The following is a 24,988-nucleotide window of genomic DNA, read 5'->3' on the forward strand; positions in this document are numbered from 1 at the left end:
ACCCACAGACACACTAACAATGTGACCGTGTCTCAACCAGTGTGCTATCTCTGTCAGTGTTTCAGAACACACAGACAGAACACACAGACAGACACTAACAATGTCAACTTGTCTCAACCAGTCTATCATCTGTCAGTGTTTCAGAACACACATTCAGTACACACATTCAGAGCACACATTCAGAGCACACATTCAGAACACACATTCAGAACACACAGACCATGTCACAACAACATACATCATCATAAAGCAGTAGAAGGACCGGTTACAGGGATAGGAGTTGCAAAATTCCAGGAGTTTTCCTGAAATCCCGGTTGGAGGATTCCCGGAATCAGGAGGGCTGGAAACCCGCTATTCTCCAACCAGGATTTCTGGAAAACCAGGGAATTTATTGAAAGTTCACAGAATTGTGCAACCCTGTACAGGACATCTGAAGTTTACTCATCCATTTTGTGTAGGAGTGTGTGTGTGTGTGGTTCGTATGTGTGTGTGTGTGGTTCGTATGTGTGTGTGTGTGGTTCGTATGTGTGTGTGTGTGGTTCGTATGTGTGTGTGTGTGTGTGTGTGGTTCGTATGTGTGTGTGGTTCGTGTGTGAGTGTGTGTGGTTCGTGTGTGTGTGTGGTTCGTATGTGTGTGTGTGTGATTCGTATATATGTGTGTGTGTGTGTGTGTGTGTGTGTGTGTGTGTGTGTGTGTGTGTGTGTGTGTGTGTGTGTGTGTGTGTGTGTGTGTGTGTGTGTGTGTACTCTACTGTATGTGTTCTTGTATGAGATGAGCTAACAAGAATGTCCTCCATTTTTACCATGGATTTACTCATAATGGCATAGTGTTTTATGGTGTGTTTGTGCACCTCGCCTGCATTATTATTATTATTATTATTATTATTATTATTATTATTATGATTATTATGTATTTTTTTATTTACAGCCTGTCAAAAACAAATACAGCCTGTCAAATACAGCCTGTCTATATTGTCAAATACAGCAGTATATACTGTCAAATGCAGCCTGTCCATACTGTCAAATATAAATAAAGAATTTAAACATTGACAGTATGGACAGGCTGTATTTGACAGGATGTATTTGACAGGCTGTATTTGACAGGTGTATTTGACAGGCTGTATTTGACAGGCTGTATTTGACAGGCTGTATTTGACAGTATAGACAGGCTGTATTTGACAGGCTGTATTTGACAGTATAGACAGACTGTATTTGACAGTATAGACAGGCTGTATTTGACAGTATAGACAGGCTTTATTTGACAGTATAGACAGGCTGTATTTGACAGTATAGACAGGCTGTATTTGACAGTATAGACAGGTTGTATTTGACAGTATAGACAGGCTGTATTTGACAATATAGACAGGCTGTATTTGACAGGCTGTATTTGACAGGCTGTATTTGACAATATAGACAGGCTGTATTTGACAGTATAGACAGGCTGTATTTGACAGTATAGACAGGCTGTATTTGACAGGCTGTATTTGACAATATAGACAGGCTGTATTCAACAGTCTGGTTGTATTTCTATGGTGTGGCACAGCGCTTCATGCTTATCATAGTGGTTTCTCTGTGTGTTTCTCAGTCGTAGGAAAACATGCTATGCTTCTGTTTTCATGGCTCACTTAAAACAGTTCTGTCTCTCAATGTGACTTCATCAGTTAAATAAAGGAGAAATCATTGAATTAAACTCCTCTTCCAATCAATTCCCTTCTATTCCAATGCATATACCTGAACCTTCCTTTCTCATCTCCATTCTCCTGTCTCTCCCCATCCTCTATGTGAATGGGACCTTAACAACATAGAGGGCAGACAGCATGAAAAGACCAACAGCTTAGACAAAGAGACTTAGACAGACATGTTTGACCAGAGGAACAGCTAGAGAGAAAAGAAAGGGGCCCCGGTTCAGGAACATATTTGAGGGGCCAGTTTGTTCTCAGAGGGCATAGGGACAAAGCTGGTGTGCTGTTGGGTCTTTCAGCCAGACAGTCTTGGGTGGTGTGACAGGGGAGAAGATGGGAAGGGAGAGGGGGAAGAGAGGGGGGCCAGGGGAGAAGAGGGAGGGGGGGGGGGTCTTTTAGTAGCACTGGAGTGAAACCACAAGCAATTAACGGATGGACGAGGACACACAGGCGTCAGAGAGAGAGAGAGAGTGCTCACTGCCCACAAAATGAGGTGGAAACTGAGCTGCACTTCCTAACCTCCTGCCCAATGTATGACCATATTAGAGAGACATATTTCCCTCAGATTACACAGATCCACAAAGAATTCGAAAACAAATCCAAATTTGAAAAACTCCCATATCTACTGGGTGAAATTCCACAGTGTGCCATCACAGCAGCAAGATTTGTGACCTGTTGCCACGAGAAAAGGGCAACCAGTGAAGAACACACAGCATTGTAAATACAACCCATATTTATGCTTATTTATTTTATCTTGTGTCCTTTAACCATTTGTACATTGTTAAAACACTGTATATATATATATATATAATATGACATACTGTTTTGAAACCTCTGTATGTGTACTGTTAATTTTTGTTGTTTTTCACTTTATATATTCACTTTGTATGTTGTCTACCTCACTTGCTTTGGCAATGTTAACACATGTTTCCCATGCCAATAAAGCCATTGTGGAGAGAGAGAGAGAGAGAGAGAGAGAGAGAGAGAGAGAGAGAGAGAGAGAGAGAGAGAGAGAGAGAGAGAGAGAGAGAGAGAGAGAGAGAGAGAGAGAGAGAGAGAGAGAGAGAGAGAGAGAGAGAGAGAGAGAGAGAGAGAGAGAGAGAGAGAGAGAGAGAGAGAGAGAGAGAGAGAGAGAGAGAGAGAGAGAGAGAGAGAGAGAGAGAGAGAGTTTTAAATACTCTTTATTGGGTCTGGGGGCCCACCACACAATAAATACTCATACAAAACCACAGTTACACATCAATTAAAAACACAGCTCCAATTCCTCCTCCACAGTAACAAAACACAACAGCCTCTGAATACCCCATATACTCAAAAACAGATCAATATTGTTGACAAGTTTATAATAGGCAAACTCAACCCTTAGTCTCGCTGCCAACATTCCCTCCAGCACTCCCACCACATCCACAGACCCCTGTCCCCGAATGCTGTTCTTTCGGGGCTTCCATATCGCTAATTTTGCTGCCCCTAACACAAAATTAAGCAACACAACTACACCCTTTTGACTGAACCTGTACTTTGGCCCAAATATATACAGTTGGGAAGAGAAAACCTCTCCCAACGTTGAGAACCAATCAGTGATCAGATCAATCATCCCAACCAACCTGGGACACAGCAAAAACAGATGTGCCAGAGATTCATCTTCAACACAGAATGGACACCCCTCCCCAACAGTAGGGTCCAGGTGTACCAGATGCATGTTGGTGGCTATAGCTCCATGTATTATCCTCCATTGGAGGTCAGCTGTCCTCTTATCAATAGGCAGTTTATATAACGATTGCCAACAGCCTTTTGGAGAAGCACCTGGACCAAGCACATCCGCCCACCTCGTCGATTTTACCCCTTCCAGGGAAGAGGCATGGGACACCTTCACACATGTTCTGTACATAGCCTTCTTTCCCACCTCGTTGAACTCCCCCAGCTCCGGGGTATCGAAGGAAAGCAGCATCCCCGCGTCCTCCTCAAATGCCCCCATCGCAGCACTAACAATCAGTGCAGGGAACACATAATCCAGACCCTCCTTCCACCGATCAGAATTGGAAGTGTCAGTCACATACTGCAGATGAAGCACTGGCAAGGAGTCGCAGACCTCATCGACGACCTTCCTCAGTAGGCGAGATGATCGGATCCCCGCTCTTTCTCTCAGCTCCTCCAATCTGCTCCTGCTCCGCATCAGATGACCCAGCTTGGTACACCCCACGCCTAATAGGCATGAACGTAGGCTAGCTGAACCCAGAACACGGGACTGGAGGGCAGTGTTATGAAAAAGAGGCTCTTCAAAAAGCCACATCCCTGGTAGCGTGCCGGTCTTACGGGACTTGACAAAGACTCTCCAAGCCTGCATAACAGACTCATAAAATGGAGTCAGGCCAGTCAAATCACGCCCCTCCAGCTTTAAGAGGAAAAGATGTTTGTCTAAGCCCAAACAGCCCGCTCTCCTCATCAATATGTAGGCTGTTTCACCCCAGCTAGAACAGTCTCTGTACAACAATCTCTGGGCTGCTTGGAGCCGGAAAGCCGTGATCCTAGAGGAAATGTCCACCAGGCCTTGCCCACCCTCGTGCAGTGGCAGATACAGGGCTGCAGCTTTGATCCAGTGTTGTCCAGACCAGAAGAAATTGACAAGGGTCCTCTGAAGCTCTTGTATCAGACCCTTTGGTGGCTGTAAAATCATTAGTCTGTGCCACAGGGTAGAAGCAGCAAGATTATTAGCTACCAGGACCCGTCCCCTATAGGACAGCTGGGGCAACACCCATTTCCACCTTGACAGTCTGGCACACACTTTCTCCACTACACCCTCCCAGTTCTTTTTCTGAAAGACATCGGAGCCTAGAAAAACTCCCAAAGTCTTCATTCCATCTCTGCCCCACTGAAGCCCCCCTGGTAACCGTGGAGCGGACCCCATCTGAAGCTGACCTGCCCACAGCGCTTCACTCTTTCCCCAATTTACTCTAGCTGAGGAGGCCCCCTCATACACCTTTAAAGTGTTTGAGAGAACCTTAACATCCTCACCCCCTGTGATAAAAACGATCACGTCATCTGCATACGCAGACAGTGCTATCGTGGGACCCTTCATTACACCTGGCACAGAGAAACCAGTAAGCTTCGCTCTTAAAAAACAAAGCATTGGTTCAATCGCCAGACTATATAACTGCCCTGAAATTGGGCATCCCTGCCTGATGCCCCTTTCGACAGGGATGGGGCAACTCAAACCACCACCAACCTTCACCATACACGAGGCTCCAGCATACAGTAAATTCACCCAAGACAGAAAAACATCCCCAAACCCAAAGGCTTTCATTGTTTTAAACAAGTACTGGTGGTCCACACGATCAAAAGCCTTCTCCTGATCCAACGAAAGTAAACCCACATTTACATCCGACAGTTTACAAATGTCTAAAACATCTCTTATCAGAAACAAGTTGTCAACAATAGAGCGATCAGGTACACAGTAGGACTGGTCCTTGTGGATCAACAATCCCAGATACTCTTTCAACCTGTTTGAGAGACATTTAGAAACAATTTTGTATTCTGCGCACAGCAAGGCAACAGGTCTCCAATTTTTTATGAGAGCCAAATCCCCCTTTTTTGGCAACAGTGAAAGCACCGCACGTTGACAGGATACAGGAAGAGAACCCTCATGAAAAGATTCACACAGCACTTCATAAAAATCCTCCCCAATAGACCCCCAAAAGTGCTTATAAAACTCAGATGGTAAACCATCGATGCCAGGGGCTCGGCCTGTTGAGAGCTGCATAACTGCTGTGGACAGCTCTTGCAGTGTAATATCAGCGTCCAATGCGACTCTCTGCTCAGGTCCCAATTGAGGAAGACCGTGTAACAACTGTTCAGTACATAAAGAGTCACAATCCTCCGCCTTATAAAGGGATGAGTAAAAATCCACGGCATGTTGACGCATTTCAATATCATTCGTGGTCACCTTCCCATCAGGGAGACGAAGGCAGACCATCTGTTTGCGTTGAAATTTCGACTGTCCTAGGTTGAAAAAAAAAGCGCTAGGAGCATCCATATCCTTGAGGGAAGCGAAACGAGACCTAATCAAGGCACCCTTCACTCTTTCATGCAGAAACAACCTCAGTTCATGTCTCTTGTCCTGTAGGTTCATGACTAGTCCAGGGTCGTTCTGAGTGAGCAGCTTCAATTCAATAGATTTGATGTCCTGTTCAAGGGCCTTGATAGTCTCTTTAACTTCAGTTTGAGACAGAGCAGTATACTGTTGACAAAAAACTCGTATTTGGGCCTTCCCAACCTCCCACCATTGTCTCAAGGACTCAAAATTCCCTTTTATACCCCTCCATTTTTCCCAAAACAACAAAAACCTGTCACAAAACATGACATCATGTAACAATTTAACATTAAAATACCAGTAAGGCGATGACCGTCGTGGACAGGACAAGTGAATATCAACAGTAACAATATGATGATCAGAGAAACCCACAGGAGTAATGGCACACTTTCCAACCCTACTACAGTAGTGATCAGATACATACAACCTGTCTAACCTTGCTGCACTGACACGACCTTCATTAATTTTTAGCCATGTGTACTGCCTAACTTTTGCATTCCTTACTCTCCACACATCAGAAAGCTCAAACTCAGTTAATAGGCCAGACAGGCAAGTGGCTGACCGCAGGTGAGGTTCTTCAGCGGTGCGATCAACAGTAAAATCCACTGTACAGTTCCAGTCACCCCCTAAAACCATACACCCCTCTTGGTCACACTGTCTTAAGGTTTCCTTTATTTGATCAAATATAGCAATACGCTCTGTACCCTCATTCGGAGCATAAACATTCAAAAAAACAAACAGAAACCCCATAACATCCACCTTGACCAATAAAACCCGACCCTTGACAATCTCTGTTGTAGATACCACAGTCACCCCTAAGCCTGAGGAAAACAAGATTGCCACCCCAGCACTGAAATTAGTACCATGACTGAGTACATGCTGCCCCTCCCACCACATACCCCAGTCCACCTCATTTTCCTCATCACTGTGTGTCTCCTGTAGGAAAACTACATTAAGCCTTTTCTGTTTTATTACTTCTAATACCCAAGCCCTCTTATTCCTGTCCCTTCCCCCATTAATATTGAGAGAACCTACCCTTAGTACCTCCATATAGAAAAGAGAAAAGAAAAGCAGAAGAAACCACAGAGAAACCAACGAGAAAAAAGACACCCTATGAAGCATGATCATCATCATTATTTTTCTTTCTTCTCTTAACCTGAACACGTTTCCCACCACCTTTTGCTGCTGCAACAGCAGTAATACATTTCCTCAAGCGAAACCGTTTCTTCTCACTCAATTGGTCTAACCCCACCGTCTTCTGTAACATCACAGCTGACCTCACAAACTTATCAACATCAAAATAATCTGCCAATTTGACAGATTTCCCAAAAGTCTGATCCAGAAACTCATTTACCTCCTCTAGATCATAAACTGAGTCCTCACCAGCAGCTGTCATATCTAAAGAGATATCCATATCATTCTCCTGATCCTCAGCTGAGACCACAGACAACAGACTCCCCTCTACCACATCCCTTTCAACACTCCCCACTTGCACCTCATCACTCGTACCAGGCATCTCCTCCACTACCTGGGAGACTAGCCCCACCTGAACATCACTACTCATAGTAGGCATCTTCTCCACTAACTGGGAGCCTAGCTCCACATGAACCCCAACACTCGTAGTGGGCATCTCCTCTACTACCTTGGAGCTTAGCTCCACATGAAAACCCTCATGTACCTCATTACTCGTAGTGGGCATCTCCTCCACTACCTGGGAGCCTAGCTCTACATGAACCCCAGCACTCGTAGTGGGCATCTCCTCCACTACCTGGGAGCCTATCTCCACATGAAAACCCTCCTGAACCTCATTACTCGTAGTGGGCATCTCCTCCACTACCTGGGAGCCTAGCTCCACATGAATCCCCTCCTGTACCCCGTTACTCACAATGGGCATATCCTCCACTACCTGGGAGCCTAGCTCCACATGAACCCCCTCCTTTACCCCAGCACTCATACTGGGCACCTGCTCACCAGTCTGAGGAACTGGCTCTTCAGACACCTTCTACCACAATACTTTTCTGTAGCATAACATTTCCATCTAATACAAGTTGCAACCCCGTGCCCTCAACAGGGATAACTTGTTCCTCAGCACCAGGTGCTTGTGGCTGCTCTGCCGCTGTCGGCCCACCTCTCCCTACATCAGTGGGCCCAGGCGTTACGAAGACCACCTGCGCCCCTCCCTCGGCCTTCTCCCTTTTCGGGCAAGCATGTCGCTTATGACCAACATCCCCACACTCAAAACACCGTTGACTACCCGTACTAGCATAAGCCATATACAATCTATTGTCATACTTGACTTTAAACGATAACTCTAAAGTCTGCTCCGGTGAGTCCAAAAACATAAACACCTGTCGCCGAAATGACATTACCTGTTTCAACGCCGGGTGTTTGCAACCCAACGGAACAACCTTAATTGAACTGGCGAACTTCCCAAAGCGCAATAACTCGCGCTCCAACAGCTCATTTGGAATAAACGGTGGTACATTTGAAATCATTACCCTTGTTGACGGAGAAAAAAGCGGCGTAACTTGAAAAAACATTCCTTTAAGAATTACACCATGCTCAACCATCCGATCAACCAGACATTCTTCTTTAAGAAATACCACCACAGCTTTATTCATCCGGGATGCATAAGCAATATTCTCGTATCCTACCTTCTCTCCTACGGCGACCAGAAACTCCTCCACCGTGACAGTAGCTTCAGTAACACACCTAAAGCCGTGCCGAAGTGACAGGCACAACAAAAAAAGTAAAAATAATAACCTTAATCATGCACAGAAGAAAACCAAGAAAATGCCACCAAGAAATAGCAAACCGAAAGAAAGTTGTGAATATCTAACTCTCCACAACACACGCACTCCTTCACTCAAACAATTCCCAGCATGCACCAATCACTCCCAGCATGCAGAGAGAGAGAGAGAGAGAGAGAGAGAGAGAGAGAGAGAGAGAGAGAGAGAGAGAGAGAGAGAGAGAGAGAGAGAGAGAGAGAGAGAGAGAGAGAGAGAGAGAGAGAGAGAGAGAGAGAGAGAGAGAGAGAGAGAGAGAGAGAGAGAGAGAGAGAGAGAGAGAGAGAGAGAGAGAGAGAGAGAGAGAGAGAGCGAGAGAGAGAGACCAGAACAGAGTGGTTAGTACTCCACCTCAGAGGTTGTGTTAACTGGGTCCAGTGTGTGAGTGGACTCACTGTCAGTCTCTGAGATAGGGGTCTACTGTACGCTGCCTGCCTCAGAGGGTTTGATCATGTGTGGGTGGACACACTGACCTTACTGTCCGACTCACTGGACTCTGAGAGAGTGAGGATGCTCTTGAAGTCTATTGGAGTTTCATGGAAGTCTGTTAAGTTCCAGTCCTGGTCTGTCTGCTGGTGTTTGTTCCTCCTCCTGAAACAGAAGTATTCAGCTTTCTGCTGAGCCAAGGACCTACCAGGGTCATCCACAGACCATGCTGCTCCCTCTGCCTGCCTTTTTCCATCTAAAATTATCTCTCCCTCAGCTCTGCTCTGCTCTGCTCCGCTCTGTTCCGCTCTGCTCTGCTCTGTTCCGCTCTGCTCTGCTCTGCTCTGCTCTGTTCCGCTCTGCTCTGTTCTGCTCTGCTCTGCTCTGCTCTGCTCCGCTCTGCTCCGCTCTGCTCTGCTCCGCTCAACCTTTTCTTGGATCACTCTCCCTCACTCCCTCCTCTGCCCCACTGCTTCCCCAACCACCGTGGCAACAAAAAACACTCTCCTTTAAAAGAAGGATACACACACACACACACACACACACACACAAGCATCTCAAAACATACGTCTCAACTAACCACCTTTTTGGAGACGTCCCTGAATAAATAAATAGCTCTACCCTTGTCAGGGAGGGGAGGAGAAGGGGCGTTGGAGGCTGGAGTTGGCACCGGTTGCTTGCCTCCTGCCCTTTAGTGGTTTGCTCTAAATGATATCTCTCATGGGGGAAAATATGTGGTGGTTGAGCTGAGCTCAGAGTTGGAGACCCCCACCTCTCTCTCTTTCAGTCATCTACTCTCTCTTTTATTACTCTGTCCTCTCTCTCTCCCCCTCTCTCTCTCTCTTTCAGTCATCTACTCTCTCTTGTTTTATTACTCTGTCCTCTCTCTCTCCCCGTCTCTCTCTCTCTTTCAGTCATCTACTCTCTCTTGTTTTATTACTCTGTCCTCTCTCTCTCTCCCATTATCCTTTCCATTCTATTCATAATTTATGCTTCCCTCTATCTCCCCTAGTCTTTGTCTTCTCCCTGTATCTCTGAATCAATCCTCTCTCCCCTCAGCCCAGGGTGCTGTTCTGTTCTGTTCTGTTCTGTCTGTTCTGTTCTGTCTGTTCTGTTCTGTCTGTTGATGGATGGTGGATGTATTTATTCTAGGTCTGTGGTTGATGGGGGAAGTCATGAGAGGGAGGGAGGAGGGGCCTGGCTCCTACCTTCCCCAACCACAGTGAGCCCAAATCGGGCTGATGTTCACTTTCCACTGGGCTGGACCATAACTGGCCATGGAGCTCAGCTGAGCATCAGCAGTCCTGGCCACAGCCACAGCTCAGAAAGGATGGTGGCAGGCGGGCACACACACACACACACACGTGGCGTCAAGCGCCCCCAGCGGGCATTGTTTTTGTTTGTGTTGTGTGGTGATGTTGAGAGCCGGCCTCTCCATGCCTGGCTGTGCCCTGTAGCTCAGTAGAGCGCCACCCTGCATGGGCAGTTTGGAGCCTCCAGTCAGACCAGACTAGTTTAGATAAACCAGTCCAGTACAGAGGAGTCAGCGTCTTGTCACTGGACAGAGAGAGAGCCCTACCCAGTCCGCTCATATCACTCTTACTTCACTTTCTTATTTAAAATGTATTTGACAGTGTAAATGTTAAATCAACATGTCTGTAAATGTGCCAGATTCATCCTGCACGCTACTTTTCAACTGTGGTCCCACTGTGAGGTTGGTTCCATGTTCTGGTGAGAAGAACAAGGGCAGGCCTCTGGCCAAAGCAGCATCATTGCCCACTGAAGGAACACTGTAATGGGTTTTTACATGAGTTTGGTCACACATCCACCATAGTTGTTGGAACCAGCTATCAGAGCCAGCACAGTTGGGCTCAGGTCAGCTCAGCAGTGTGAAAAGGGCAGTGCTGAGGTATTTTAGTCAGCGGCATCACCTTTTTTTGACCCGATGATAGATAGATGTAAATGTTCTCAAATGATAGTTTTGTTGAAATGAATTCTGATTGAAATAAATGATTGAGTCATTCTATCCCAGATTAGACCACCATGAGAATTATACAGGCCTCTAACCTCCCCAGTCCCTCCACACTACCAAAAACAAACTATCTCTCTCTCTCTCTGGGCTGACTGGTCAGGACGTGTAAACCGGCCCTAATTGGCCTGACGACAAGTCACCCCACCCCCCCCACACACACACACACACACACATCCTAAATCTGCCACTCTTTCAGAAGCTCAGAAGTAATCATGCTGCAGACGTGTGTGGATTGCCAGGCTTTTCCTGTGGGCCTGGATTAGAGGATTTAAGTGTGTGTGTGGCTTTGAGTTCAGTTATGCGCTCGTGTGTGTGTCAGCTTTGTCTGCCTGTGTGTCTGGAGCGTAACTCCATGTTCATTACTTGCTCTCCTTGTTACCCCGTCCACCCTCCTCTTTTCTCTTTTTGGTAAATTGAAGGAGGGAATAAACAGGTGTTTGTTGGACGAGGCGGTCGTCTCATTCCTGCAGGGTCAGGGGTCAGAGGTCAGGGGGAATGAGCCCCAAAGCAACAGGATGTTTGAAACTCTTTATTCTCTGAGATTAGGGTAGTGTGTGAGTAGACGTGTGTGTTTGGAGTTAAAATGACTAATGAGGGTAGAGGGATGTAAAGTCTGATCTGTGATCAAGGTCCATTCCTAAGCAAGCTGTGTGCCAGCCAGGCCTCTTTGGAAAGGTGCATCACACACACACACACACACACACACACTGGACTGCACACAGACACACACAGAAACATTCTAGATCTTAAACAGGTGAAGAGTAAGATCACTCATTCTATATTACTTATCCATTGGTTTTAGCACCACTATTTGCAGACACACGTCCATTTTCAGAGGTATGTCATGTCCACTGTTGGCCATAAAACCAGCTGGCCAGCCTCGACACATTGTGAGAGCAGTATTGTGATAAAAAGGATTATGTGTACTAATCCGTGCCTGTCACCACCCTCTGCTCAGTGTAAATATAAGTAAACACACACCCTCGCAAACCCAGCTCTGCTCTAAGCACCCTCACTACCATAGACATGGGTTTAAATAGTATTTGTTTTCTTTCCAAATAATTTACCTGTGCTCGATTGCGCTTGCCGGACACAATGGAACCAATAGAGTTGTCACAAAAGTTCAAGCCCCTCCCATCTGACGCCTATCGCTCCAGGCAGGTTTGATCAGACGCTCCACGTATTTGAAGGCATACAATACTATTTAAACCCAGTGTTGCTGCACACACTACAGAGCTAACTAAACAGCTTTACATCTGAGTTAAGCTATAGGTTTGTAATATCAGCCCCAAACCATGCAGGGGACAGCTGAACCACTAGGTCCACATCTCAGACAGGTACCAGTTCATAGGATCACTCACAGACCATCACAGCTGAGAACAGGCCCAGCACATCTCAGACAGGTACCAGTTCATAGGATCACTCACAGACCATCACAGCTGAGAACAGGCCCAGCACATCTCAGACAGGTACCAGTTCATAGGATCACTCACAGACCATCACAGCTGAGAACAGGCCCAGCACATCTCAGACAGGTACCAGTTCATAGTATCACTCACAGACCATCACAGCTGAGAACAGGCCCAGCACATCTCAGACAGGTACCAGTTCATAGGATCACTCACAGACCATCACAGCTGAGAACAGGCCCAGCACATCTCAGCACAGCATCAAAGCTGTTCTCTGCTGTGGAATCTACAGATGGGTATACAGAACGGCGTTCATGATGCACTGCTAGCTTGAAAGCCCGTTCGGACTGTGTATACAGCGCTGTGTGATAGATGGCGACCGTCGTCTCGGGGGGACGAATCAGGGCCCTCGCAGCTTGACCCCAGGGCGGCGTGCTGCCGGAGAGTTATGGAAGCTGTGCCGGCCATGTTTTTCTGTTTGTGGTGTATGGTGTAACTGGAGAGTTACTGCTGTTGCTATGTTGAATATTAACATTTTTAAGAGGGAGGGAGGGAGGTTAGTCTCTTGTTGAAAAGGGGCTTGGTGAAGTACGAGCGGTTGGCTAGTCTCTTGTTGAAAGGGGGATTGGTGAAGTACGAGAGGTTGGCTAGTCTCTTGTTGAAAGGGGGATTGGTGAAGTACGAGAGGTTGGCTAGTCTCTTGTTGAAAGGGGGCTTGGTGAAGTACGAGCGGTTGGCTAGTCTCTTGTTGAAAGGGGGCTTGGTGAAGTACGAGAGGTTGGCTAGTCTCTTGTTGAAAGGGGGCTTGGTGAAGTAAGAGCGGTTGGCTAGTCTCTTGTTGAAAGGGGGCTTGGTGAAGTACGAGAGGTTGGCTAGTCTCTTGTTGAAAGGGGGCTTGGTGAAGTACGAGCGGTTGGCTAGTCTCTTGTTGAAAGGGGGCTTGGTGAAGTACGAGCGGTTGGCTAGTCTCTTGTTGAAAGGGGGCTTGGTGAAGTACGAGCGGTTGGCTAGTCTCTTGTTGAATGTGGGCTTGGTGAAGTACGAGCAGTTGGTTGGATTTGGTTTGTTGCCTTAATCCAGAGCAGTGTCCATGTAAGTCAGTTCAGCTGCTCTGTAGTCTCAAACAGTCTCCCACCAACCGTATAACCCTCAAACACACTGTGTCTGTCTCTCTCTCGCCCTGTCTGTGTGCGTGCGGGGCGCAGGTCTGCTCCAGTTAGCATCATCACTGTAATAGGATGTGTATTAATCTTTCAGCACCAGGTCTTGGCGCTCCTTGTTTTGGGTTGTGCTGTAACCCTCTTGGGTGATGTTCATCATCCCTCCTCATCCGCTGTCATCCAGACCTTATTGGTTTGGTTGTCTGCTGCATGGCCTGCTCTCTATGTGTGTGTGGTTTATCTCTGTCTTTCGCTGTCTCTCTCTCTTCTGTCTGTCTGTCTGTCTGTCTGTCTGTCTGTCTCTCTGTGTCTCTCTGTGTCTCTCTGTCTCCCTCTCTCTGTGCCTGCCTGCCTGTCTGTCTGTCTGGAAGATGCCAGTAGTCCGTGAAGAGGAGAGATTCTGTATAATAATCCCTCTGTAGTTGTTGAGGAGTTTGTGTCAGTCAGTCATATCAGATGACACACTATGGTGAAATGATTTGGTTGATTGATAGCATGTGTCTCTATTGTGATGGAAAGATAATGTCACAGAAGAAGTGTTGCTGGTTGCATGGTCTACTCCTATTCTAACCAATATCCTACATCATTGTTCCCAGCTGATGCAGATGTTCAGTAATACTGCACATCTCAACCTAGAGGGACATTTAAAAGTGTAGCGAAGGGAGACGGAGTGAGTTGCCAAATTTAAAATAACTGAGAAATATTTATTTGTACATTTCAGCAGACGCTCTTATCCAAAGTGACTTACAGTAGTGAGTGGATACATTTTCATTAGCATTGTTTACAAACCATTTCCTGTGCATTTGAATGTCCAAAGGCATCTACCTAAAATCAGGCAGGGGTTTGGTGATCAGCCTGAGAGAGAGTAAACCTGGCTTTGGGAAAGACCCCCCCCCCCCCCCCGTCTCCCGTCTCTCAGCCAGCTCTACATTCCTGAGCCCGGCCCAGTCAGGAAGTGAGCGGCAGACCCAGCAGGCCAGATTACTTCCATCCTGACACAAGTTGTGTCCCAAATGTCACCCTATTCATTACATAGTGCACTAATTTTTACCAGAGCCCATAGTGCACTATGTAGTGAATAGGGTGCCATGTGGGACACAGTCCTGCCTCTGTACAGTACCTCAGTCTGTCTACTGTATTAGAATGTGTTCTACAGTTCCTCATTCAGTCACAGTCCTGCCTCTGTACAGTACCTCAGTCTGTCTACTGTATTATAATTTGTTCTACAGTTCCTCATTCAGTCACAGTCCTGCCTCTGTACAGTACCTCAGTCTGTCTACTGTATTATAATGTGGTTCTACAGTCTATTTCAGCCACACCCATTGCTGACAGGTGTAAAATCGAGCACACCGCCATGCAATCTCCATAGACAAACATTGGCAATAGAATGGCCTTACTGAAGAGCTCAGTGACTTTCAACGTGGCACCGTCATAGGATGCCACCTTTCCAACAAGTCAGTTCGTCAAATGTCTGCCCTGCTAGAGCTACCCCGGTCAATTCTAAATGCCTTTATTGTGAAGTGGAAACGTCAAGGAGCAACAACGGCTCAGCCGCAAATTGATAGGCCACACAAGCTCACGGCACGGGACCACCGAGTGCTGTCCTCGTTTGCAAAGCTCACTACCGAGTTCCAAACTGCCTCTGGAAGCAACGTCAGCACAATAACTGTTTGTCGGGAGCTTCATGAAATGGGTTTCCATGGCCGAGCAGCCGCACACAAGCCTAAGATCACCATGCGTGATGGCAAGTGTCGGCTGGAGTGGTATAAAGCTTGCGCCATTGGACTCTGGAGCAGTGGAAACACATTCTCTGGAGTGATGAATCACGCTTCACCATCTGGCAGTCCGATGGATGAATCTGGGTTTGGCGGATGCCAGGAGAACGCTACCTGCCCCAAGGCATAGCGCCAACTGTAAAGGTTGGTGGATGAGGAATAATGGTCTGGGGTTTTTCATGGTTCGGGCCCCTTAGTTCCAGTTTAAGGAAATCTTAACGCTACAGCATATAATGATGTTCTAGAAGATTCTGTGCTTCCAACTTTGTGGCAACAGTTTGGGGAAGGACCTTTCCTGTTTCAGCATGACACCATGCACAAAGCGAGATCCATACAGAAATGGTTCGTCTAGATTGGTGTGGAAGAACTTGACTGGTCTGCACAGAGCCCTGACCTCAACCCCATTGAACACATTTGGGATGAATTGAAACACCGACTGCGAACCAGGCCTAATCGTCCAACATCAGTGCCCGATATCACTAATGCTCTTGTGGCTGAATGGAAGCAAATCCCCCCAGAAATGTTCCAACATCTAGTGGAAAGCCTTCCCAGAAGAGTGGAGGCTGTTATAGCAGCAAAGGGGAGACCAACTCCATATTAATGCCCATAATTTTGGAATGAGATGTTCGAAGAACAGGTGTCCACATACTTTTGGTCATGTGGTGTGTGTGTGTGTATATATATATGTATATATATATACACACACATTAGAATATCACCATAGTCAAGAACAGATAAAAATGTAGACTTTTTATCTGCCCCTTATCTGCTTCCTACTGCTTAGAGAAGGGCACAATCTGTTTCTATAGAAAAAGCCAACTTTAAATCTTAGCATCTTAACCAGCTCATCTATTGGTTTTTAAATGTTAAATCCATATCCATCCAAATGCATAAGTATTTATACGTGGGAACATGTTCGATTGGAGAACCATCTACCGAGTGAACATGTAGTTCATCTGAAATATTCTTACGAGAGTTTAAAAACATGTATTTAGTTTTTGCCCGTATTAAGCACAAGTTTTATATCAGCAGGGCTTCCTGCATAGCTATAAAATCAGCCAGATCAACAGTCAGGGCAATAGCATCCATAATACTATCGTCCACATATAGATGAAGTTCACCATTTTGAACAGATTGACTCATGGTGTTACATGAATAGTGAAAAGAGCAGGTCCCAGAATGGACCCCTGTGGTACACCTTTATGTACTTCAAGAAATTCACACTTAACCCCATCCATCACGATGGCCTGAGTTCTGTCACTAAGATAATCATGAAACCAAGAACAGGCGTCAGAGCTCAGGCCTATCCATGACAAATTATTCAATAAAATAGCATGATCAACAGTATCAAAAGCTTTTGACAGGTCCACAAACAAAGCAGCACATTTCATTGTAGTATCTAAAGTGTTGACAAGATCATTAACAACTAAAGTGGTTGCTGTAATAGTGCTATGGCCAGGCCTGAACCCTGATCAGTTTACATTGAAAATACATTTCTCACATAAAAAAGAGCAAAGTTGTACATTTCCCAAGGATTCTGGAATCTTAGCTAAACAAGGAAGCCTTAAAATGGGGTGATAATATTTAAGATCCCTACTGTCTCCGTCCTTATGGAGTGGCAGCACAAGAGTTGGTTTACATACTTTTGGAATATTTCCTGAAAACAATGTTAAATAAAAAAAATGTGGGTAGTTGAGCCAACAATGATGGTGCTGCACACTTAGGCAGACCAGGATCCACTTTGTCAGCCCCTGTGGATATCTTGTTGTCTATTGCTAGCAAAGCATCCAGGACTTATTTTTCTGTAAATAGCCTAATAGAAAAGCTTTGACTACCATTTCTCTGATCATTCAGCAAGTTTACCCTTCCAGCATCCAGCACAACAACATTATGAAAAGGCTTAAAGTTCTTTCAAAGAGAGAGCCCGGTGAAATAACATGGTGATTAAATGCATCAATGATTCCTTTTTTTCTGTAATATGGCCAGTGTCTGAACTAATTTGTTGTGGCAGAGAGGGGGAAGTAGAACCCTTCAGGGATTTGACAGTTTTCCAGAATTTAGCCGGGTTCCCATTACAATCATAAATATAATAATCAGATTTAGCCTTTCTGATTTGTCTTACACATTCATTCCTCAGTTTCTTAAAAGCTTTCCAGTCCAGGCCTAAGCCTGTGTACCTGGCCTTGACCCAAGCATCATCTCTTTCATGAATGATTTCTGATAACTGCATAGTGTACCAGGCATTCAATATACCTTTAACCCTGACATGTTTTGAAGGGTGCATGATTATCCACATAGCATTGAAGACATCTGCAAAGAGGATCCAAGCTAATCAGGTTCAGGGATAACTGAAGTACAGTCAAGGTCACTAGTATAAAGATCATGTGAAAAAGACGGTTCACTGAAGTTTTTTTATTTCCTCTTTGTGATGACACGGGGCTTAGATTTGTGTATTCTCACATCTCACATTCTCTGGTGTATTCATAAAAATGTGATCGATCAGAGATGCCTTTGAAGGATCTCTAGGGTTGGGCCGTGTAGGCTTAGTCACCAGCTGGGTTAAGGTTTAGATCATTACACATGCTTTTTAGATCATAATTTAGGTCACCAAGGATAATAACTGAATTAGTAAACAAACTATTTAACTCCTCGAGTGCACAAAGGTTAGCTAAGGGAGGACGGTAGATGCCTATAACAGTTATAGATACATTTCTCCCCAGACAAAGGCTAAACGATAGGAGTTACAATTTTGGAGCGAGGGAAATGGATTTCAGTAAAGAGACAGAGAAGTTATTTTAAATAAAAAATGGCCACTCCACCACCACCTACTCTGTCTGCATTAATATCAGATTCCAGAATGTCCCCAGAGATCCATGTTTCAGTCAATACCAGAATATCCAGATTAGTCTGCATAACCCAGATCTTAATGTCATTTAGTTTAGGAAGTTAGTTCCTAATGTTCAGATGCATCAACCCAAGACCTTTCCGATTTTTTTATGTCACATGGAAACTCCAACTCAAACAAGCAACGTTCAGTAGGTGGTTGCAGTCCCTGTCTGATGGTTGATATTGATATAGTTGGTATGGCTATAAGAGTGCATAGAACTGCATCATTTGGTCTATCCCTAGTAGTAATAGAGGAAGGAGAAGATATTGTAATTACTTTTCCAAGATTAGAACCATAGGGCCCGAGGCCGCAGCCAATGTCAATATGAGGAGCTCTTCGAGTAACCAATGATGGAATGTTATAAACTGACTTACATGGGCTTTGGTTGCTATCGTGCAACAGCCCAAGCCCTCTACGTGATGTGAAAACCGAGGGGGTATTCAAGTTTATGGAATTCACATTGGAACTAAAGCGCTGGGGGAGCAGACCACAGTGGGTTCCTCTGTTGAGCTAACAATAGCACATCTAAGAGTGGAGTTGAAAGGAATGGGAACAAGATTACAATTGACAACACCCCTGGCAGTATAGACAACAGTACGAGGATAACGCTTAGAGAGGATGGCTTAGACTGTCACTGAGTCAGTATCTTAACGCAGCCTTGAAGTATGAAAAGGGCTCCCCGATGATTTGGGTGAAGCCCATCATCCCTGTAGAGCATCTTTTGTTTCCAAAAAGTGTTGAAATTGTCAGTAAAAGTTATGCCAACATAGTGGCAGTAGTCTTTAATCCAGCTAAGAGCCTGCTGAACCTTACACAGCCGCGACCCAGTGACTGCATCAGACCAGAGATCATTGGTTGCTTTTCAGAGACTTTTAGGGTGTTGATCAGCTCAGTAAAACCCTGTTTGATCAGCTCAGTAAAACCCTGTTTGATCAGCTCAGTAAAATCCTGTTTGATCAGCTCAGTAAAACCCTGTTTGATCAGCTCAGTAAAACCCTGTTTGATCAGTTCAGTAAAACCCTGTTTGATCAGCTCAGTAAAACCCTGTTTGGTGTCATTTGATCCCATGTGAACTACGACAGTAGCATCCCCGGTTGGGGGTACTGGAGAACCGGAGTTTGGAAACGCAGCTTGAGCGGAGGTGACACTGTCTGTCTGTCTGAACCCTCCAGGCAGGACAGGTGACTGAACATCAGTGTGATGGGAATAGCTAGTGACAGACAGACTGAAGGCCAATACTGAAGTCTGTTAGAGTATTGTACATAGCCCCATATCACAGAGTGTATTTTAGGCCCACTCTCAAATCAAATCTTATCCCCTAACCCAGTGGTTCTCAATCCTGGTCCTGGGGACCCAAAAGGGGTGCACATTTTTGTTTTTGCCCTAGCACTCACTGCACACCTGATTCAAATCTTTAAAGTGTGATGATGAGTTGATCATTTGAAACAGCTGTGTAGTGCTGGGGCAAAAAGAGTTCGTCCTGCCCTAACCTCTAACCCCCAGACACTGAAATAATCACGTGTTTAAAGATGCAATGCAGACGTTTTTATCTCACTATCAAATCATTTCTACCTTACTGTGATTGTTTTAAATTAAAATGGTCCAAACGAAACAACAATATCTTAGTAAAATGCAATTTCTCAAGAAATCATCTTGTTAGGACTGTCTGGGAGTGGTCTGAGGGAGGGGTCTAATTGGAGAAGGAGGGATGTGTAACCTGAAAACTAACTGTTTTTTACAGAGAGGAGGGAAAACTCTCTTTTTTTAATTGGTCTATTAACTTATACCGCTTGGTGATGTCATCAGGTCTACCCAGCCAGACAAGCTGAAATTTCAGGCGGTCTTTTCAAACCGCTCTTACACTGAAAGGGGCATTATCCTAATTTTATTCTGACCTCATGTTGTGGAAACTGCCCCTTTAAAGTAAAATTACTTCCGCCATGCTGCTTACACTTATCCAATCAGATCTATATACGAGTGTCTAATGGGTAGGGCCTGTGGTCTAGGGACTAGAGGCTAGGTGCTAGGGATCGATTTGGGATTCATTACATTACTACCAGTCCCAGCTGTTATAACTAGCCCAGCGCTCTGATCTACGTATTACAGTGGGCTCAAGTAGGAACATCTGAATTAAAGAGCCTTGCTCAAGGCTACAACAGCTCTTATATGTCCCAGGTAAGAGGATGGCTCAAGGCTACAACATATCTTATATGTCCCAGGTAAGAGGATAGCTCAAGGCTACAACAGCTCTTATATGTCCCAGGTAAGAGGATGGCTCAAGGCTACAGCAGCTCTTATATGTCCCAGGTAAGAGGATGGCTCAAGGCTACAGCAGCTCTTATATGTCCCAGGTAAGAGGATGGCTCAAGGCTACAACAGCTCTTATATGTCCCAGGTAAGCAGATGGCTCAAGGCTACAACAGCTCTTATACGTCCCAGGTAAGAGGATGGCTCAAGGCTACAACAGCTGTGACAAATCAACACAGAGGAAGCCTCGTGACTCCTCAATACAGAACAAGGTTCTCAGAAGGCCTTAAAAAGCAGCAGGCGATCATCCTCTCTCCATACAAAGTCAAACAAAAGCCTCAAGTAGCCTTAATATCTCAAGGACATCTCCCTTAGGATACATACTTTTACACACAAGTCAGATAGACTAACAACCCAGAAACAGCTGGGTCCTGTTCATTAGGCACTAAATGGAGGAAAATGGACTGAAATAAGGAGGGACGACCTGGACTCTCATTTTTGTTTTCTGTTGTAAAATGTTTTAAACCAAGAAATGTGCCAGAGCCACTAACCAGGTACACTGACAATATCCCCAGCAGTAATAACACTTGGTCATTGGTCACTTCGAGAACCAATCGGGGATCAAGTCTTAACTTTCTTGGCCAATAGAGTCTAATTGAGCTCATCTCGTCTCTGGAATCTCTATTGATTCATCAGATCAGTCAAACTGTTGTTATCAGTGGACCAAGCAAACACACGTGTTTCTCTTCCAACCACCTCCCTGTTTCATTAATGCCAGATTTACCCCACTCTTTTCTCCGGAATAAATAACATCCTCGTTCCCACCCCCAGCCCCCCCCCCCCCCCCCTCATTCCTATGAAATGAGAAGCACAGTTGTGGTGCGTTCCAGAATGACAGGCTGTTCAGATTAGATGCATGTGCTTTAATTCCAGGCTCACTTTTGGAAGCCATGTTGAACTTACCCCCACACCCACCCGCCAGCCCCTGTCCGTGAACAGTTCTTTACACGTCAGCAACTAGTCTCTGCAGAGTCGTGGGGTTTCAGTGCACGTGGTCCTGCATGGACCTTAATCATTATTTGACACAGTTTCTCTCCCTCTATTGCTCGCCATATTTTTACCCTGCGTTTTGCCCTCTACCCTGCTTTACCATAGATATACTGTAGCACATCCACACCTGCCTTAAGCCAACCCATGTGACTGACTTCCAGTAAGCATTGGACCACAGTGTAGAAAGGGAGGGAGGGAGGAGGTATCTCCAGGGGGATTATGATCCTGTTTGTTTTATATCTCATAATCTACTGAACAGCATGTGAAATCGACTGCATGTGTTCACCACAATTTATTGCAGTGAAAAGCACATAAAACCAAACCAAAGCCTCCTCTCCTTCCTTCTCCTCTCCTCTTTCCTCTCCTGTCATCCCTCACTGTCAGACGGGCATCCGCTGCCCTCTCATGCCCTTTGATCCATCCGTTGGCTTTGGCACTAGAGGGAACGCACAGGGCATCACTTACTGCCAGCTGTACTTACTGCCAGCTGTACAGTAGTACACCACCCTTCAGATCTCACATCTTTACTGTTATTACAGAGAGAGAGAGAGGGAGAGAGAGGGAGCGGAAATGCCAATTCGAAGCCACACTACGACCCCGTGTTTTAACACATTGTCCTTGGCAGACTCCCTTCAAGCCCTGGTTTTGGAAAAGAAGCTAAAACTAAGAATGAGAGGGAAGAGAGCGGGAGTGGTGGAGGGAAAGAACGATTGAGAGAAAAGTTCAAAAATATTTACTCAGCAATAATTTTGTGTGGAATTTTTCAGGATGATAATTTGAAAAAGGCTTCATTCACGGCTACAATGGCTCCTTTGATTGGCGCATGCAGCTTGAGCAGCGTCGGGGTTGGCCCCTCGCCAGAGGCCAGGTCTGTTAAAGCCAAGGGGAAGAAAAGAGGCCTGTTTCACAGAAGGAAAAGAGAGAAACAGACACATGCTCTCCCTGTGTTTCTCTCTTTCTTTATTTCTCTCTCTCTCTCTCTCTCTCTCTCTCTCTCCCTCTCTCGCTCTCTTTCTCTCTCTTTCTCTCTTTCTCTCTCTCTCTCTCTTTCTCTCTCTCTCTCTCTCTCTTTCCCTCTCTCTCTCTTTCTCTCTCTCTCTCTCTCTCTTTCCCTCTCTCTCTCTCTCTCTCTCACTCTCTCTCTTTCCCTCTCTCTCTCTTTTTCCCAGTCTTTCTTTCTTTCTTATCCACACACAGCTCAAGTACTAGTTGTCACCGTCACATACATGATTGTTTGAGACTCCAGTTGAACCTGGGTTAAATCTGCGAGGCAGAATGCAGATTTTTTTTCCCCAACTATTCCAACATATGAGGTGAGAGAGAGGAAGGGAGACAAGAGAAGAAGAAAATGTTTGAAAAACAAAGGCTGAACCTGCTGCGTGTGTGTTACTGGTGACTCGCAGGGTATACTTGGTTGTTTTCACTCAGAACCAAGTGAAATAATAGGTGTCTTCAGGACCGCAGTGGAGCTGTTTTATGTGTTTGTGTTGGTGCTGGGACTGAGCACAACAGCTAGCAGCTGGATGCCTGTACCTGAGCCAAGCTGTGTGTGTGTGTGGACATACTGTACAGTCAGCCCCTGCCAAGCCTGTACCTGTAAACTTGTGTATGGTCAGAGGTTGATATATTATGTACGCTAACAAACAATGCTAACCCATTAGCTCAGGGTCAGGGACCCTGTCTGCGGTACAAATCACTATTAATATTTAGCCTCTGTGTGGTTTCAATCATATTTTTTACCTTCGCCTCCAGCTATTGAGGGAAAAATACCAAGACCCCCCTAAACAGTCTGGTGAGAAGTTTGTGTTGGGTGGTGCTCTGCTGGAGGGAGGAATGTAACACTCTGTTGGACACATTGGATTAATAATGAAGCACTTCTTGGAGGTGGTGGTAGTCAGATCCAAGGACATGGAAGAGCTAACAGATACGGACACATAAAAACAATGTGTTCTCTCTCAGGCTCACACACAGCGGTGTGTATGTGTGGGGAGGAGGCAAAGGGGTACGTGAGTGTCTGTGGGGGGGGGGGGGTTGCGAACTGACTGCCAGACTTGACATCCTGACAGGTTTAATAACTGTCTCAATCATGCCTCCATCTCTTCCGCTGGCTCCTTCTTCCCTCGCTTCCCAGAGTGATGGCTGAATGAAGGAGGTGAAGTTGATGATAGACTTAATCTATTGCTCCACTGCCAGTCAAATGTTCTCCTGAGACAGAGAAAAACAGACGATTTAGAACAGGGCTCTCCAACCCTGTTCCTGGAGAGCTACAGTCCAGTATTGGAGTTAAAACCTACTGGACTGTAACTCTCCAGGAACAGGGTTGGAGTTAAAACCTACTGGACTGTAACTCTCCAGGAACAGGGTTGGAGTTAAAACCTACTGGACTAACTCTCCAGGAACAGGGTTGGAGTTAACCTACTGGACTAACTCTCCAGGAACAGGGTTGGAGTTAAAACCTACTGGACTGTAACTCTCCAGGAACAGGGTTGGAGTTAAAACCTACTGGACTAACTCTCCAGGAACAGGGTTGGAATTAAAACCTACTGGACTAACTCTCCAGGAACAGGGTTGGAGTTAAAACCTACTGGACTAACTCTCCAGGAACAGGGTTGGAGTTAAAACCTACCGGACTAACTCTCCAGGAACAGGGTTGGAGTTAAAACCTACTGGACTGTAACTCTCCAGGAACAGGGTTGGAGTTAAAACCTACTGGACTGTAACTCTCCAGGAACAGGGTTGGAGTTAAAACCTACTGGACTAACTCTCCAGGAACAGGGTTGGAATTAAAACCTACTGGACTGTAACTCTCCAGGAACAGGGTTGGAGTTAAAACTACTGGACTGTAACTCTCCAGGAACAGGGTTGGAGTTAAAACCTACCGGACTAACTCTCCAGGAACAGGGTTGGAGTTAAAACCTACTGGACTGTAACTCTCCAGGAACAGGGTTGGAGTTAAAACCTACTGGACTGTAACTCTCCAGGAACAGGGTTGGAGTTAAAACCTACTGGACTGTAACTCTCCAGGAACAGGGCTGGAGTTAAAACCTACTGGACTGTAACTCTCCAGGAACAGGGTTGGAGTTAAAACCTACTGGACTGTAACTCTCCAGGAACAGGGCTGGAGTTAAAACCTACTGGACTGTAACTCTCCAGGAACAGGGTTGGAGTTAAAACCTACTGGACTGTAACTCTCCAGGAACAGGGCTGGAGTTAAAACCTACTGGACTGTAACTCTCCAGGAACAGGGTTGGAGTTAAAACCTACTGGACTGTAACTCTCCAGGAACAGGGCTGGAGTTAAAACCTACTGGACTGTAACTCTCCAGGAACAGGGTTGGAGTTAAAACCTACTGGACTAACTCTCCAGGAACAGGGTTGGAGTTAAAACCTACTGGACTGTAACTCTCCAGGAACAGGGTTGGAGTTAAAACCTACTGGACTGTAACTC

General features: G+C 45.7%; 1 protein-coding gene across 1 annotated transcript in view; it reads left to right on the forward strand.

Annotated features, from left to right (window-relative positions):
- LOC139401879 (mitochondrial import inner membrane translocase subunit tim16-like) overlaps positions 1-24,988 on the forward strand; it is a 175,587-nt gene that overhangs the window by 37,323 nt on the left and 113,276 nt on the right. The window lies entirely within an intron of this gene.

This window comes from Oncorhynchus clarkii, unplaced genomic scaffold, assembly GCF_045791955.1.
Source record: "Oncorhynchus clarkii lewisi isolate Uvic-CL-2024 unplaced genomic scaffold, UVic_Ocla_1.0 unplaced_contig_537_pilon_pilon, whole genome shotgun sequence".
NCBI lineage: Eukaryota > Metazoa > Chordata > Actinopteri > Salmoniformes > Salmonidae > Oncorhynchus > Oncorhynchus clarkii.